The following is a 14,529-nucleotide window of genomic DNA, read 5'->3' as shown; positions in this document are numbered from 1 at the left end:
CCATCCCACACTTGATTGTACATTGTAATTTAAACCTCACTTTTACTATACAATTTTCACACTGTACAGCCGTTTTTACCAGGAACACAAGGTAGATATGTAATGTGTAAGTAAAAAAAACACCACAAAGTCTAAACATGTAGATGTCGCCTCTAGGACCAGAAAAACACACAACACACATCTTTCTTATGATGCTTTCATCTGTGCAAACTAAAATAATTGATGAGAAATGTCTGTCCGGACAGTTTTTCGGGACATTCTGTGATGCATTTACAAAATCTAAACTTTGTGATCGCAAATCTCTGCCATGAGTGATGGAAGTCATTGTTCTGTTGTGAAGTCCGCAGATAAACCATGGTACTTTTCTCATTTCATGCTAGTCCTAGAAATTCTGAAAGAACCCAAGTTTATGGGATAACATTTCATGGGTCATAAATAATGTTGAGGAATGCTCAAAACGTGTGCAACAACAACATTGCTCTTCTTCTTTTTTTTGCCACTAAAAGTTTGCATTTCTATAGAAATGAAGCCCACCTCAGATGCGTCTGTGCCAGTATAGAATCCACTACTCTTCGCTTGTGCATATGGCAGTTTTTCTTTTTTGGTCCATTTTTATTTCTTTATCTTTTTCTAATTTGTACACATCCACAGGAGAAAAGCAAAAATTCATCATTCAAAAAGATCTCTTCCTTAATTTTTTTTTTCCTTTATAAAAAGTCACAAAGTGTCGCTGCGCAGCAGTTGGTTGGCAGGGAGGGATGTCAAAGAGAGAGATTTGTCCGTTTACGAAGAAGGTGAGAGTGTTTCCTCCACAGCCCCTAGTAAGGTTCACATTTGAGCAATAGGCGATTCCACTTGGTCGCCTTTTGCCTTTGAAATCCAGATTTCTCTGGATGGACATTCCAATTTAGATCTTGGCTATGCATTGGCGGGATCGAAGCAGAAAGATAATCCTTACTCAAAATGAAAAAAAAAAATAAAAATAAAAAATCCATCTCTTTGGATTGGCGTCCTATCACTATGATATTCTCCAAAATGTCTCAAGGAGATGCATTCGGGAGACGTCCCACACAGTGCAGTAAATCAAATCAATGTTCAATAGTAGCTTGTCCGTTTGTGACAATCTGTGTAAGATGTACTCTATGTAAAATTGACGAAAGCTTTAAATGGATCTTGGAGACACTGGAACACAATAATAGTAGTAACTAAATTGAGTCATTGATGTTTTAAGTATTAGGCAAATACCTACTGAAGCACATTGTCTTTCAGTGACATAAGATGTCGTACCACCTTCTCAGATCTGTAGACCTCCAAATTTACGTCCTCATGGTCAGACGTGGCCGACCAAACCTCAAGACCTGTTCCCTCACGGGGGGCCTCTCTCTGGTGGGATGAGCGAATGGCCTGAGTGGTATCCGACTCCTTCCCATAATCCCTCTCTTTCTCTCCCTCTACTTTCTCTCTGTCTCTTTCTCCACCTCGCCATTTTGCCGCCTCTTTCTCCTCCTCTTCCTCCTCAGATGTGCCTCTTCATGTGCAGTGCCAAGTGATCAGATCGAGAGAAACACCTAAAGGGAAAGAAAAAAATAACTGATTAGGAAACCTGTGTGACCTGAAATATGGATCTTTTTGAATCTAAGGAGAACTTATTTTAGTTTTAAAGAATTGAATATAATAGCTTTCAACTTTTTAAATTATATGTCTCTTAAATAACTTTAGTAACACTTTAGATTAGGGAGCACTATTCGCTATTGATTAGTTGTTTATTAATGTGCGTATTAGGTGCTAACCAATACTACAAAAATACGACACAAAAATGTGGTCGTCCCAATAATACATTTATTAAAATTAACATTTTAACAATTAAAATCATCAACTTTTATTTTATATTCTTGCTAATAATTTTTTTTCATGTTAAGTCTCACCTGTCCTGGAAATTGGGAAATCAAGGGGTGTGTTTTTGGCAGGGTCGGACAGATGGCAGATCAAGCCACTGCCAGGAGGCACCAAACCAGCTGGTGTACCTCCACCCTCTTCCACACCCCCACCCCGCTGTCCTGACAGGGGGTCCGGACACTGTCGGGCCGGATTAAGAATGGGCCTGAGGGCCAAGGCTACAGGTCTAGCGTCTTGGTCTACTGTATTTACTGTTCAGACGAGACTGGGAGACCCTCCACATGCTGCTCTCCACTGTTCCCGTCAACTCCATCATTGTAATGGTAATCCTGGGCTCCCTTGACAACAACAGAATGGATTCCCCAAGGTGTATGAGCAGCCAGGATGACAAGAGAGGGCGGAGCTGAGCTCAAAGTGAGATGAGCAAGTCTAACAAGCATGAAGGACCTATTTATACATCAAAGCGAAGACAAGTTAAGATTCACTTCAGAGGTGGAAGCTCTTGGTCAATACCAGGAGGCAACAGTCTCGCAGGCACTGTGCCCAAATTTAAAATGTTCTGAAAGAAAGCACAGATCTACGTGCTTAGCTTTGTACCCAAATGGAAATGCATACTTTTTATATTTTAGTTTAGTTTATTTCATGAAATAAAAATGTAAAGTTTGTTGGAACATTTAGAGCGTACCAGCATGCATTTACATTAATTACAGCTTTTGTGTGGAGTATCCCAAATCTTTCAGTTTAGTAATGTCTTAAGCCGCGGTCACACTAGACTTTTCGCTCCATTGACTTCCATTCATACGCATGCGAATGTGTCAAAGCGGAAACGCAAGCCCGTGCGAAGATATTTCTCATTTCGCTGTGTAGCAAAGTTCAATTTTGGTGAACTCTGACCTGCGAATTTGCATCCTGTGAATGCCTGAGACCAATAGAAGATCAAAACCTCATAAAGTGTCCTCTCGGTACAGAAATGGAGGAATCGCTAATTTTAGCAGTGTCGCATCATCTTGCTTTATTCAACAACTTTAAAAGATTACAAAAATCCCATAAAAAGAGAAGCGGCTTGGTTTGCGGTGGCAAGGGAAACAGGAGCGGATGGCATGTTTGAAAAGTGAAACGTGTAATTTGATGTGATTTTTTTTATTACATGAGATTTGTATGTGTGCGTGTGTGTACTTGATTAACTATACTTGTGACTGATTGTAATCACTTAAATAAAAAATAATTATGACTAGTGAGGATATTTTGGCGCATGATGTCATATCCTGCTCCCGCTCCTTTTCGCAGCACCGTCCGAACGAATTTCGTCCTTAGGCCACATTCACACTGCAGGTCTTGATGCCCAATTCTGACTTGTTGACTGTATCAAACATTTTTTGAGAACCAACTAACATCTTATTTTAAAAGTGACCCATATTCAATATCTGCATTTACACTATACACTTGGCAAAACGACCCAAGTTAGACGTACTGACTTGGAAAACTTTAGGCTGAAAAGGAAGCAAAGATGACGCCATTTGCAATGAATGCAGATGAAATGATAATACAAGATTTTGCTTGAACAAAGGCTCAAAAGAAATAAAACCTCAGACTATCTCCACTAGGTTGAGACTTCGTCATCCATTGTGCCATTGAAAAGAGTCATGTGATCACGTGATTGGTGTCCACCTGAATTTATATAATTCGCCGCAGTTGCTTTTTCAGTGACGTACGACTCACATTGACAGGGGAATATCCAATCTGTCCGCTTACATGGCAGACACAAATGTATGTATCTGGTTCATATCACATTTATTTCCACATAAAAGAGGCCTGAAATCAATCTGAGAATATCGGAATCCATGTGCTTTTTTCCTGCTTACACGTTCATGGGATATATCTGATTTGTGCCACACTGGAGGAAAAAAAAAATTAGGTCACTTGATCCATGTAATGTATATGCAGCCTAAGACAGTACTGTTATTGCTAGAACTAAACTAACAAACTGGTTTAGCTGTTTTCATGTATACACTACATGATTTTAGGCCTGATTTTTACTCGCCAACAGTCTTCTGGAGGTTGTGGACAAAAGCGCAAAATCAGAGGCAAATCAGTACTCGTTCACGTGAGTGACAATTGCGTAGAGTGAATAATCAACTACTCAATCTGAGAGAAGCGGCAATGTCTGGACCTTGTCTGTGACTTAGAGTGAAATGTGTTTTGACTGGAAATTACATGAACCAATAAAAGAGCACGATACAGGGCAAGGAAAATTGCAAGGGGAGGAGTCATAGTCTTATGTCTTTTCATGTATTAAAATAGAAGAACAAAATTAAAGTATATAAGATTAAAATATGAAGTATAGTACAAAAAGATTAAAATGAAGGGGAAAAAAACAAAATATACTAAGGCTTTTTAAGACATTACAGGAAGGCCAGAATAAAAAAAATATATTTTTTTTTAATTTAGATTTAAAACTATTAATACTTTCAGCACATCGTATGTCCTCTGGAAGTTTGTGCCAGAGGTGAGGAGCATAACGGCTAAAAGCAGCATCACCAAATTGTTTAGTTCTACTATGAGGTGCAGTTAGAAGAAAATAATCTGAATATCTGAGAGTCCTTCTGGGTTCATATACTGTGAGCATTTTTGAAAGATAGTCTGGAGCAAATCCATGCAATGCCTTATAAACTAATAAGAGATTTTTAAAATCAATACGAAAACTAACTGGTAACCAGTGTAATGACATTAATACAGGTGTAATGTGATCTCTTTTTTTTGGCTTTTGTCAATATTCAAGCAGCAGTATTTTGGATTAGTTGTAGTTGATTAATTGTATTCTTTGGTAGACCCGCAAGGAGGGCATTACAATTGCCAAGCCTGCTAGTTATAAATGCATGCATTCATTTTTCTGTATTGCTCAGAGAGAGAAATTGACTTACTTTAGCAATGTTCTTCAGATTAGAAAATGCAATTTTGGTAATATTATATACATAAAATCTGAATCAAAGACAACTAAGTTTGTTGCCACTTGACTTGGGATTAATCCTAGTATATTTAGCTTAGGGGTCCATTTCTCTGCGCTTTTGATCCAATAATCAAACCTTCCGCTTTATCTTGGTTGAGTTGTAAGAAATTTTGTGACATCCAGTCATTTATGTCTTGGATGCAATTTGCAAGTGAATCAAATTGAACAGGATCATCAGGAGACACGGATATAATACAACTTTGTATCATCAGCATAACTATGAAAAGTGATACCATGCCTCCTGATGATGTGACAGAGAGGTAACAAATATAGATTAAAAAGCAGTGGTCCTAAAACTGATCCCTGAGGAACCCCATGATACCTTGTATGTTCAGACAAGGTATTATTAATAGATACTACAAATGTGCATCCGCTAAGGTATGATAAAAACCAATTCAAAACCAATCCAAGTTCCAGATAGACCAACATAATCACTTAATCTATTTATGAGAATCTGGTGATCTATTTTATCAAACACAGCACTCAAGTCAAGAAGCACTAGTTCAGTAAGTACTTCATATAAATAATATTATGCAATAGTTTAGGAACCTACTATGTATAAATAATGATTATATATTAAAAAATGAGTTTGTCTGCTGGCCCGTTCAGACAAACTGATTCACTAGAATAAACTGGACTTCCCAATATGCAGCATAAAAAAAGAAACAAAATATTTTAGGACATTTTAGCTTCCCCAACACTAATGTGAGTAAATGTAATTGGGGCAAAATAGGGCAGATGACTCTACTTGTCACTCACCATGTTCAGTTTCAAGCTTATTTACAAGATCTGGTGAATACAAAGAAACCATTGTCTGAATAGCAGATGTTTTTAATCATTAAGCTACATCTAGCGGCACAGGTGACAGGTGGACCATCTTAGATGGAGATTTGAAAATGAAAATATTTCAGACTATTCATCACATTTTTAGACTCAGGACACCTGTGTTAGATTTTGCTATTAAAAATAATGTTTAAGATATAAATCAGTTTACAAAAATTGTTGACCAAGAATTCCCAAAATCCCCACAAGGTGCTAGAACTAAATGAGGCTTAGTAAGAATTAAATGAGGCTGATTTGTATTTATTATTAAAAATCCAAAATAGTATTACAATATACACTACTGTGCAAAAGTCTTTGGCCATTATTTGTATTTTCACCAACAAAAATGGTTTTAAGTCAGTTATTTCTGTATTTTGCTGTAGTGTGTCAGTAGAAAATATATGTATAATATAAATACATTTCTAAACATTTCTTTTGCCATTAATTGGAATAATGCAGTGAGATTTTTGTATGCACAAGGAGTCTGACAACAGCCAGTACTCCGCACAGAGATCTGATCTCACCATCATCCAGTCCGTCTGGGATTACATGAAGAAGCAGAAAAATGGAGACAGACTAAATCCAGAAGAACTGTGTCAATGACTCCAAGATACTTCAAGAACCCTACCTGCAAAGCTACCTGAAAAACTATGCGCAAGTGGACCTAGGACAAAAGCTGTTTTAAACGCAAAGGTTGGTCACACCAAATGTTGATTTGACTTAGTTAATGGATTAATAAAATCTATTTATGACATTATTTTTGAAAGCATCCTCACTTTACAGCATTTTTACACGAGTGCCTAAAACTTTTCACAGTATTGTAGCTTTGCAGGAAGGTTTCTTGGAGAAGACGTTGCCACAGTTCTTCTGGATTTAGTCTGTCTCAGTTTTTTTTCTGTTTCTTCATATAATTTCAGATGGACTGGATGATGGTGGGATCAGATCTCTGTGTGGAGCACACTGACTGTTGTCAGACTCCTTGTGCAAACAAAAATCTAACTGGATAACTACAATTAACGGCAAATGTTTAGAAATGTAAACTGATATTTCCTACTGACACACTACAGCAAAATATAGAACCTCAGCAGTGCCACAAACTGATCACCTTCATGCCACGCCGAATTGAGGCAGTAATTAAAGCAACAGGAGCCCCTACCAAGTATTGAGTACATGTACAGTAAATGAACATACTTTCCAGAAGACCAACAATTCACTGTTTTGTTTTTGGTCTTATGAAGTATTCTAATTTGTTGAGATGGTTGATGGTTGAATTGGTGGGTTTTTCTTAAATGTGAGCCAAAATCATCACAATTAAAAGAACCAAAGACTTAAACTACTTCAGTCTGTGTGCATTGAATTTATTTAATACACGAGTTTCACAATTTGAGTTGAATTACTGAAATAAATGAACTTTTACGCGACATTCTAATTTATTGAGATGCACCTATATATATATATATATATATATATATATATATGATAGTAGAAGTGCAACTAAATAGAATTCTCTTTTAAACATTTGTTTAATGTGTACATTTTTATTTTTAACATTACAAACTAGTATTACAAAATGGTATTTTTTAAAATTGTAAATATATAATATTTTTGCATTAATATGTACAGTGAAACGGTCTAGTTGCTGGTCACCATTAAATTGTCTTGCATTTTAGAAATTAATATTACATGTAGTCTCATTCATATTGCATGTACAACAATTATACAAGAATGAAAAAGGTTAAAAAATGAAATAAATTCACTTCATTTTATTTATTATAATGTAATGTATAATATGAAGTTATAACATGAAGTGTAACAAAATGTGACATGTCAGCTAGCATTTGTAGGCGTCACATAGGTGATTCTCTGGAGTTTTGAGTCTCACCTGTCGCAGTGATTGCACTTGAAAGGCTTAGCGCCGGTATGTTTGCGGTAGTGCCTTGTCAACTCGTCGCTTCTTGCGAACCGCCATTCACAGCCTTCCCATGAGCACTTGTACGGCTTCTCCCCTGGTACGGACACACAAACAAACATGCACACACCTGATTAAAAACGCCTCCTCATGGGGCCTTGAAATCAACGACTCGGTCCAGCCAGCCGTCTAATTCATTTGTTTTAAGTTGATTAGCCTATCAGAAGAGTGTTGACACAATTGGAGTTCATGAAATACATGATCGTCATTAGGGCTCACAGCTGTCGGACCAAATGAACTCGCACTCGATGAGCTTCCAATAAGATCTTCAGTGTTTAACAGATGTGAGAGCCTGCATTCACATTTTTGATGTTCTATGTTTTTGTTGTGGATTGGAGCTGTCTTGCAGGAGAGCTGTGGTTCGTACGGGGTCTCATCACTTGTTCATTAGCGCTGCTGAACGTAACATATGAAATGGGGGGCAGGCAGAGTTTATTTGGATCTCTGGGAGAGGTGATAATTGGAGTAGTAATGATGGGTAATGGGGAGGAACCTCATATTTACTGTCAAACAGCTGGCCCTGTCTCCACTGTTTGCCACATCTACAAATCTTCTGAAACAAGACTGTGGCTTCATATAAATAGCTTGACAATAAAAAAGTCAGATTTTCATGCAAAAACGGCTCCTAAATTTAACTAGTAGTCATTAAATCAACATTAACTGAAATATTAAATCAAAATTGATCCTATTTACAAGGCAGTCTATGGCAAAAAAGTTGATTTTTTAATAAATAAAAAAACAACATCCAGAAAACAAACAAAACAACTTTCATTTTTACTTTTATTTATTTATTTATTAAAAGTATTTTTTTTAATTTATTTGGTTATTTTTTAAATCTTATTTTTTTGTTTATTTATAAAATAAATGTATTTATTTTTAAAACATCAATTTAACATCTTGTTTTACTCAGATCCCACTATGCAAGTAAAATGGACTGTGAATTAATTTCATGTTGTCTTCTTGTCTAGCATCGAAAACCTTCCACGACGGCCACAATTTCATTCTGAGCTGTAAAAACAAGTTATATTTAGGTCAGAATTTAAGTGCTAAATTGCATTCCCTTTCACACACATTCACAAGCTAGCCACATTAAGCAGGACAGGTTTAGACCTGTGCTCGCTACGACCACAGCACCAGCCAATTATATGTCAGGGAGGCATGGATGCTCGAGTTTGTCGCCTAGCAACCAGGCAGGAGTGTAACGTAGGAGGCAGCAGTGGAGTCGGCTCGATCTGGCATCGTCTGTCCCTCTGTGCCACCAGCCAATTACGGCTCATACTGGCAGGGGAGGATGCAGTTGCCTGGCAACCAGGATGTTACATGATACATATATGTACAAGTGGATATAGGTGCGTATGTGCGAGCGCATGCATACATGCTCGTGGGAATGAAAGTGCACAGAAACCTGAGAATCGTTCCCAATTATAGAGTCCCATTCGGAGACACACCAGTTGCCTGGCAACTCCCCACCCCCATCACACAACCTTTCCTCTCTCTCACACACTTTTTCTCTCTCTGAGCACCCTTACAGGTGTCAGAGTCTCGCTTAATTACATTTTCTCAGTTGAACTGGAGACAGAATGACTCATTATGATCTGTGGAGCTCACGGCGGCACCAAGCAGAAAGCCTAATTCTGCCCTTCACCGCTCTTCCAAGTTTTTTACGAATCAGACTTTGTTATTATGGAACGTTGAGCGAGAGACAAAGTGGAAACGAGTGCCATCCACGTTCCTCTCTTCACTCCTCTGTCTCCCTGAAAACTCACACTTATCTCGTTCCCAAACGCCATTCATAAAACGCTCCAGAGGGCAATGTCATTTCCATTCACGCCGCCTTCGTTTCTGTACAAATCTCAATCACAGAATTTGTCCAAGTAATAACGCCTCCGAAATAGGATTTTGCCAATTGCAAACAAGTTGACAAATCGTTTTGGCATCAGTTTTTAACGTAGCTCACTGCATCTTTGTTTTTTTGGACAAATGCAATACCGAAATTGCTCAAAGACTATGGCTAATGAATAATGCAGTTTTACTTCGCAAAATGGAATTATGATTTGCATTATTGTGGCAAGTAAGCAACAGGACAGTTTAAATATGGACTTTTTCTGCATTTAATATAATACCATATTTTTGTATGCACAAGGAGTTCATACAAAGGAGTAATATAATATAATATTTTTGAGTAAAAACATCTAAACATTCTTTAATATTGTTTGGCATCAGATTTTAACGCAGTTTATTGCTTTGTTTTTTTTTGTGGAAAAATTCAATTCAGAAATACTATGGCTAATGAATAATGCAGTTTTAGTTAGCAAAGAGGAAATACGATTTGATTGATGCAGCAAGCAATCAAACAGGACAGTTTAAAGACTGATTTTATTTATTAATATATTATTATTATTTTATTTCTATTTAGTTTTTTTTCTTTCTATTGGCACATTATTTAAAATGTCCCCCTCCAATGTAGCTGTCAAATATTATTTGAGTTCCAGCATATTTACCGTATAATACTTTTGGCTTTTGTGTGTCTCATTCACATCAAACCTGGTGTGACATGTCAAGCTTGACTATGCACAAATTAGATTTAGGAGCTATGGTGGAGGGCAAGCTTTTCAGAGAATTGTTACTTAAAGCTATTGTGTGACTTCAGAAAGCTTGGAAAGCACACAAATCATATCAAATACTATTATGGTGCTTTTTTTGTCCTTTTTGGACCTTGACAAGGCGTCCTGGTATTCTTGTGCATTCTGGAGCATCAGTCCTTGCATCACAATATGTATGCCTAAAATACTTCTAATACATCAGAAGGGAGCCATTAACATGTGGCATGTTCTGGTTTCAAGACTTGAGGATCTACCCTGGTGTGTTAACAGGCACGCAGTAGACGTATGGAAATATACAGGCGAGTATGTCTCATTCCAGCTGGTCCATCCATCATGAGGCAGTTATTCACTCCGTGGACAGCTTTGGGACAGCCGTCTGAGTGCTTTTGGATTGAGATCGAAGAGACAGAGAATTATGGCCGTTTTCTGCGCTATTCGAATCTGCTGAGGAAGTACTGTCGCAACCTTGAGAAAATGTTTGTCGCAGAGGGGGCTGGACAGGCATGCTGCCATGGCGACGACGAAGTACCATTAATTACATCAGTTTGTCGCTTATTGTGGAAAATAAGATTGATTGCGCAAAATAAGAATATTGATGATAAATGTGGTGGAAATGACTGAATATTTCTCATGTTATCATGTTATTAATGTAAGAGCAGGTAAAGTGTTTGTTTAAAACTGCAAATAAACTAAACATTTAATTAACCACTACATCAAACAGATGATGCCATGTTGTTGCTAGATATGTTTCGGCTCCCTCCCTTAATAAGTCTATGGTCTATAGTATTTTCGGTCGACCTTCAGTAGAGTGAATCATTGTGTAACACAGATCGGGAAGAAGGAGGCGGGAACCAGCAAACATTTAAACATAATTTAATAATAAAATAAACACACACAACTGAAAATAGTGCGACAGCCCCTCACAGACGACTGCCGCGCACAAACAGAACCAAAACACAAAATAAAGTCCAGGCCTGGTCCTCTCTCATCTTGCACTATTGTCACTCCTCCTTTTATCCTTCCGGAGCTCCTCCGTGGGACTCGAGACCAGTGAGTGGCGCAGGCGTTGTGCATTATCACTTACTCCACTGGCCTCGCTCCGTTCCCACGGCTCTCGGCCCCGCCCCACTCGTCACATATCGCCCCTCGCAGGCCGGGGCGTACTCCTGAGACTGCGCTCTACTCCCCCCTTCCCCCCTTCGGGGGAGCCGATCACGGCGGCTGTGGTGTACCTGGCTGGGGGTAAGGACAGACAGACGAGGCAAGAGAAAAGGAGACGGAAGGATGAGGAGAGACAGAGACGAGAGAGGGGAGAAAGGAAAAAAAATCTTGTTCCGGTTCCCAGACACACAACCGCTCTGCCCTCCACTAGCTGGGTAAACTCTTCCGCGATGCCTGGCGGCGGCACTGGTTAGCCCTCGGTGGATGGCCCGACACTCCTCCGCCGCCCGGTGGACGGCGACTGCTCCTCCGGGTTCGGGGCAGCCGGCAGGAGTCCCCCGTTCCCTGCTCCTCCCCATCATGGCGGATGGCAGGAGGCTCCGGCCTCAGGCGAACGGCGGCGACTCCTCCGCTCCCTCACGGATGGCCGCCATCCCTCTACAGCCCAGGCGGCCGGCAGTGAGTTTGTCCACCCCCCCGGCAACTCACTCCAGCCCACCGCCTTGAGCGTCCATGGCGGCAGACGGACGACTGCTGCACATAAATAGAACCAAAACACAAAATAAAATCCAGGCCTGGTCCTCTCTCGTCACTCCTCCTTTTATCCTTCCGGAGCTCCTCCATGGGACTCGAGACCAGTGAGTGGCACAGGTGTCGTGCATTATCACTTACTCCACCGGCCTCGCTCCGTTCCCACGGCTCTCGGCCCTGCCCCACTCGTCACACATTGACAGTATTTATGATTCACTTAATTATTCTACTCATTTATTCATTACTCATTCATTCAACCCATACTATATATACACACAAACATAAAATAAAAAAATATTGAATATTGGTTGAATGATTGATTCAGTCACTCACTCAAATACAGTAACTTGTATTGCTCCTGAATGAATCAGTGTTTTAGAACAAAAAAATATTCTACAAGTACTTCAGTTACTCACTCATAATGAAAGTCACTGTTCTAAAATGAGCTGCAGCTGTCTAATGGTCTTCTTGGGAAGGCTGGTGAGGAGACCACTACAATAGTCCACCCTGCTTGTGATAAATGCATGAACAAGTTTCTCCAAGTCTTGACTGGAAACAAAACATCTAATTCTTGCAATGTTTTTGAGATGATAGTATGCTGATTTAGTTACTACTTGACTACTGCTATCACATAAATTGCTAAATTTATTCATAAAACCTTTATGTTAAATGTTTGCGAAACCATTCTTACATTAATCATTCTTAAAGGGGTCATATGATGTTGCTAAAAAGAAAATTATTTGGTGTAATGAAATGTGTTTATGCGGTTTAAGGTTAAAAAAACACATTATTTTCCACATATTGTACATTATTGTTTCTCCTCTATGCCCCGCCTTTCTGAAACACGTCGATTTTTACAAAGCTCATCGGTCTGAAAAGTGAGGTGTGCTCTGATTGGCCAGCTATCCAGTGCGTTGTGATTGGCCGAATACCTCAAGCGTGTGACGGAAATGTTGCGCCCCTTACCATATTGTGATGCTTTTTCCTGGCCGGAGTGACAAGACAAAACATTAAAACCCATTATAAACGAGACATTTGCTGCATCCAGTGGGGACATAATTACGGATTATAATGACTTATACTGTCTTTTTACGTGTTGCGTTTCATCACGCCGCTTAAACATAAAACCACGTCTGCATTTGTGATTGGAGAAATGACAAACAACAAACGCTACTCTACACTGCTCAGAACTCGCGTTTGAATCGTCAGTGGCAAATTCTTTAAATATAAAAAACGTACTTAGAGTCTGTGAGTCAGAACAGCCGGCATTGTAGTCTACTCTACCAGGATCAGGAAACAGTCCTCCATAAAATGCGCTGGACACATCTGAATACTTGGGTTGAATTGTTCTAGAAGAGTGTTGTAAATACAACTTAACCACTGATTTCTAGTCGTGTCCTCTTTTGGAAGGCCAAACAAAGTAGTTTCGCTTTCACAATGAAACACAGTGTCACACACGGCGGGCTAGAGTGAGCAGAGGCCGGCGGCCTAGAGTGAGCAGAGGCGGGCTTGAGTGAGTGGCGGCAGGCGGGCTTGAGTGAGTGGAGGCGGGCGGGCTTGAGAACGGTGTGGCCGGCGGATTCGACGAAAGAGCGGCCGGCGGGCTTGTGGCAACCTCCAAGAGCTTGTAACACTCCAAAGAGAAAGGACAAATTTAAATCGCATCATATGACCCCTTTAAAAAAGTGTGTAAACTGTTGCAAGAACACAATCAATTTTCCATAAAAAACATACTTACATTCTTCATTAAAAAGCCATTTTTACATATATCATTCGTAAATCATTTGCATTATATTTATGCAAGAATTACATTTAAATTTACACATTGCATTTACTTGCGCTTGTTTCATGAATCAGACCTGTTCATCATAAAACTTACTTCACATGCTTTAGGCCCTAGTAATATGGAAAGCATTGTATCTTGATGTTACTGAGATGCATCAAAAATGCAGTTGTTACTTGACACCAGATCCATTTCTTCTTTTAATATCACTTTAAATATCACATTTACGCTTTGTTTAAACAATATTAACTATTAAACAACTCAAGCAATTAAATGAAAGATAAAATCATCCAGGCTAATCTACTTTATTAATGGTGTGTGCAATGTGATTTTTTTCTTCTTCTTCAGACTAACTCCTTTCTGGGCCGTTAACTGGGTACTGAGACTGCTACTGCATATCATTTGCTTCAGCAGGTCTTCAGGAATAGATGGTTACACTGTGATTGATTACACAGGCTAGACTGGAGCTCTCTGGAGTTGAAGAAACAGACCTGGCCTGAATTGCTTGTTAGAGTGCTTTATGTGGAGCAAAACTGGTTCTTTTCACACAGAAGGGGCGAGGGAGAGAGGTTGTGAGAGAGAAAGAGCCATCAGACATGGATTCTGCCTTTTTGGATGGGTTTTTATATTTCAGCCTAAAGAATTGTGCGCAGAACAGCAGCGTCAACACAATGCAATTTAATGGCAACTTATATGCCGCTACCTCTCCATTAAGATACTTCAAGGGGCCATATAATGGACATAAATGTTCTTTTGA

At 39.2% G+C, this 14,529-nt stretch overlaps 1 long non-coding RNA gene across 1 annotated transcript; it reads right to left on the bottom strand.

Annotated features, from left to right (window-relative positions):
* Window positions 1–597: 597 nt before the first annotated feature.
* Window positions 598–7,728, bottom strand: LOC107566884 (uncharacterized). The gene is made up of 2 exons (XR_001606567.1): window positions 7,608–7,728; window positions 598–1,568 (listed from the first exon to the last, which is right to left on the bottom strand). It is a non-coding gene; the product is annotated as an uncharacterized lncRNA (long non-coding RNA).
* Window positions 7,729–14,529: the final 6,801 nt, after the last annotated feature.

Source organism: Sinocyclocheilus grahami, unplaced genomic scaffold (assembly GCF_001515645.1).
Source record: "Sinocyclocheilus grahami isolate Dianchi unplaced genomic scaffold, SAMN03320097.WGS_v1.1 scaffold1109.1, whole genome shotgun sequence".
NCBI lineage: Eukaryota > Metazoa > Chordata > Actinopteri > Cypriniformes > Cyprinidae > Sinocyclocheilus > Sinocyclocheilus grahami.
This window is presented reverse-complemented; position numbering and strand designations above follow the sequence as displayed.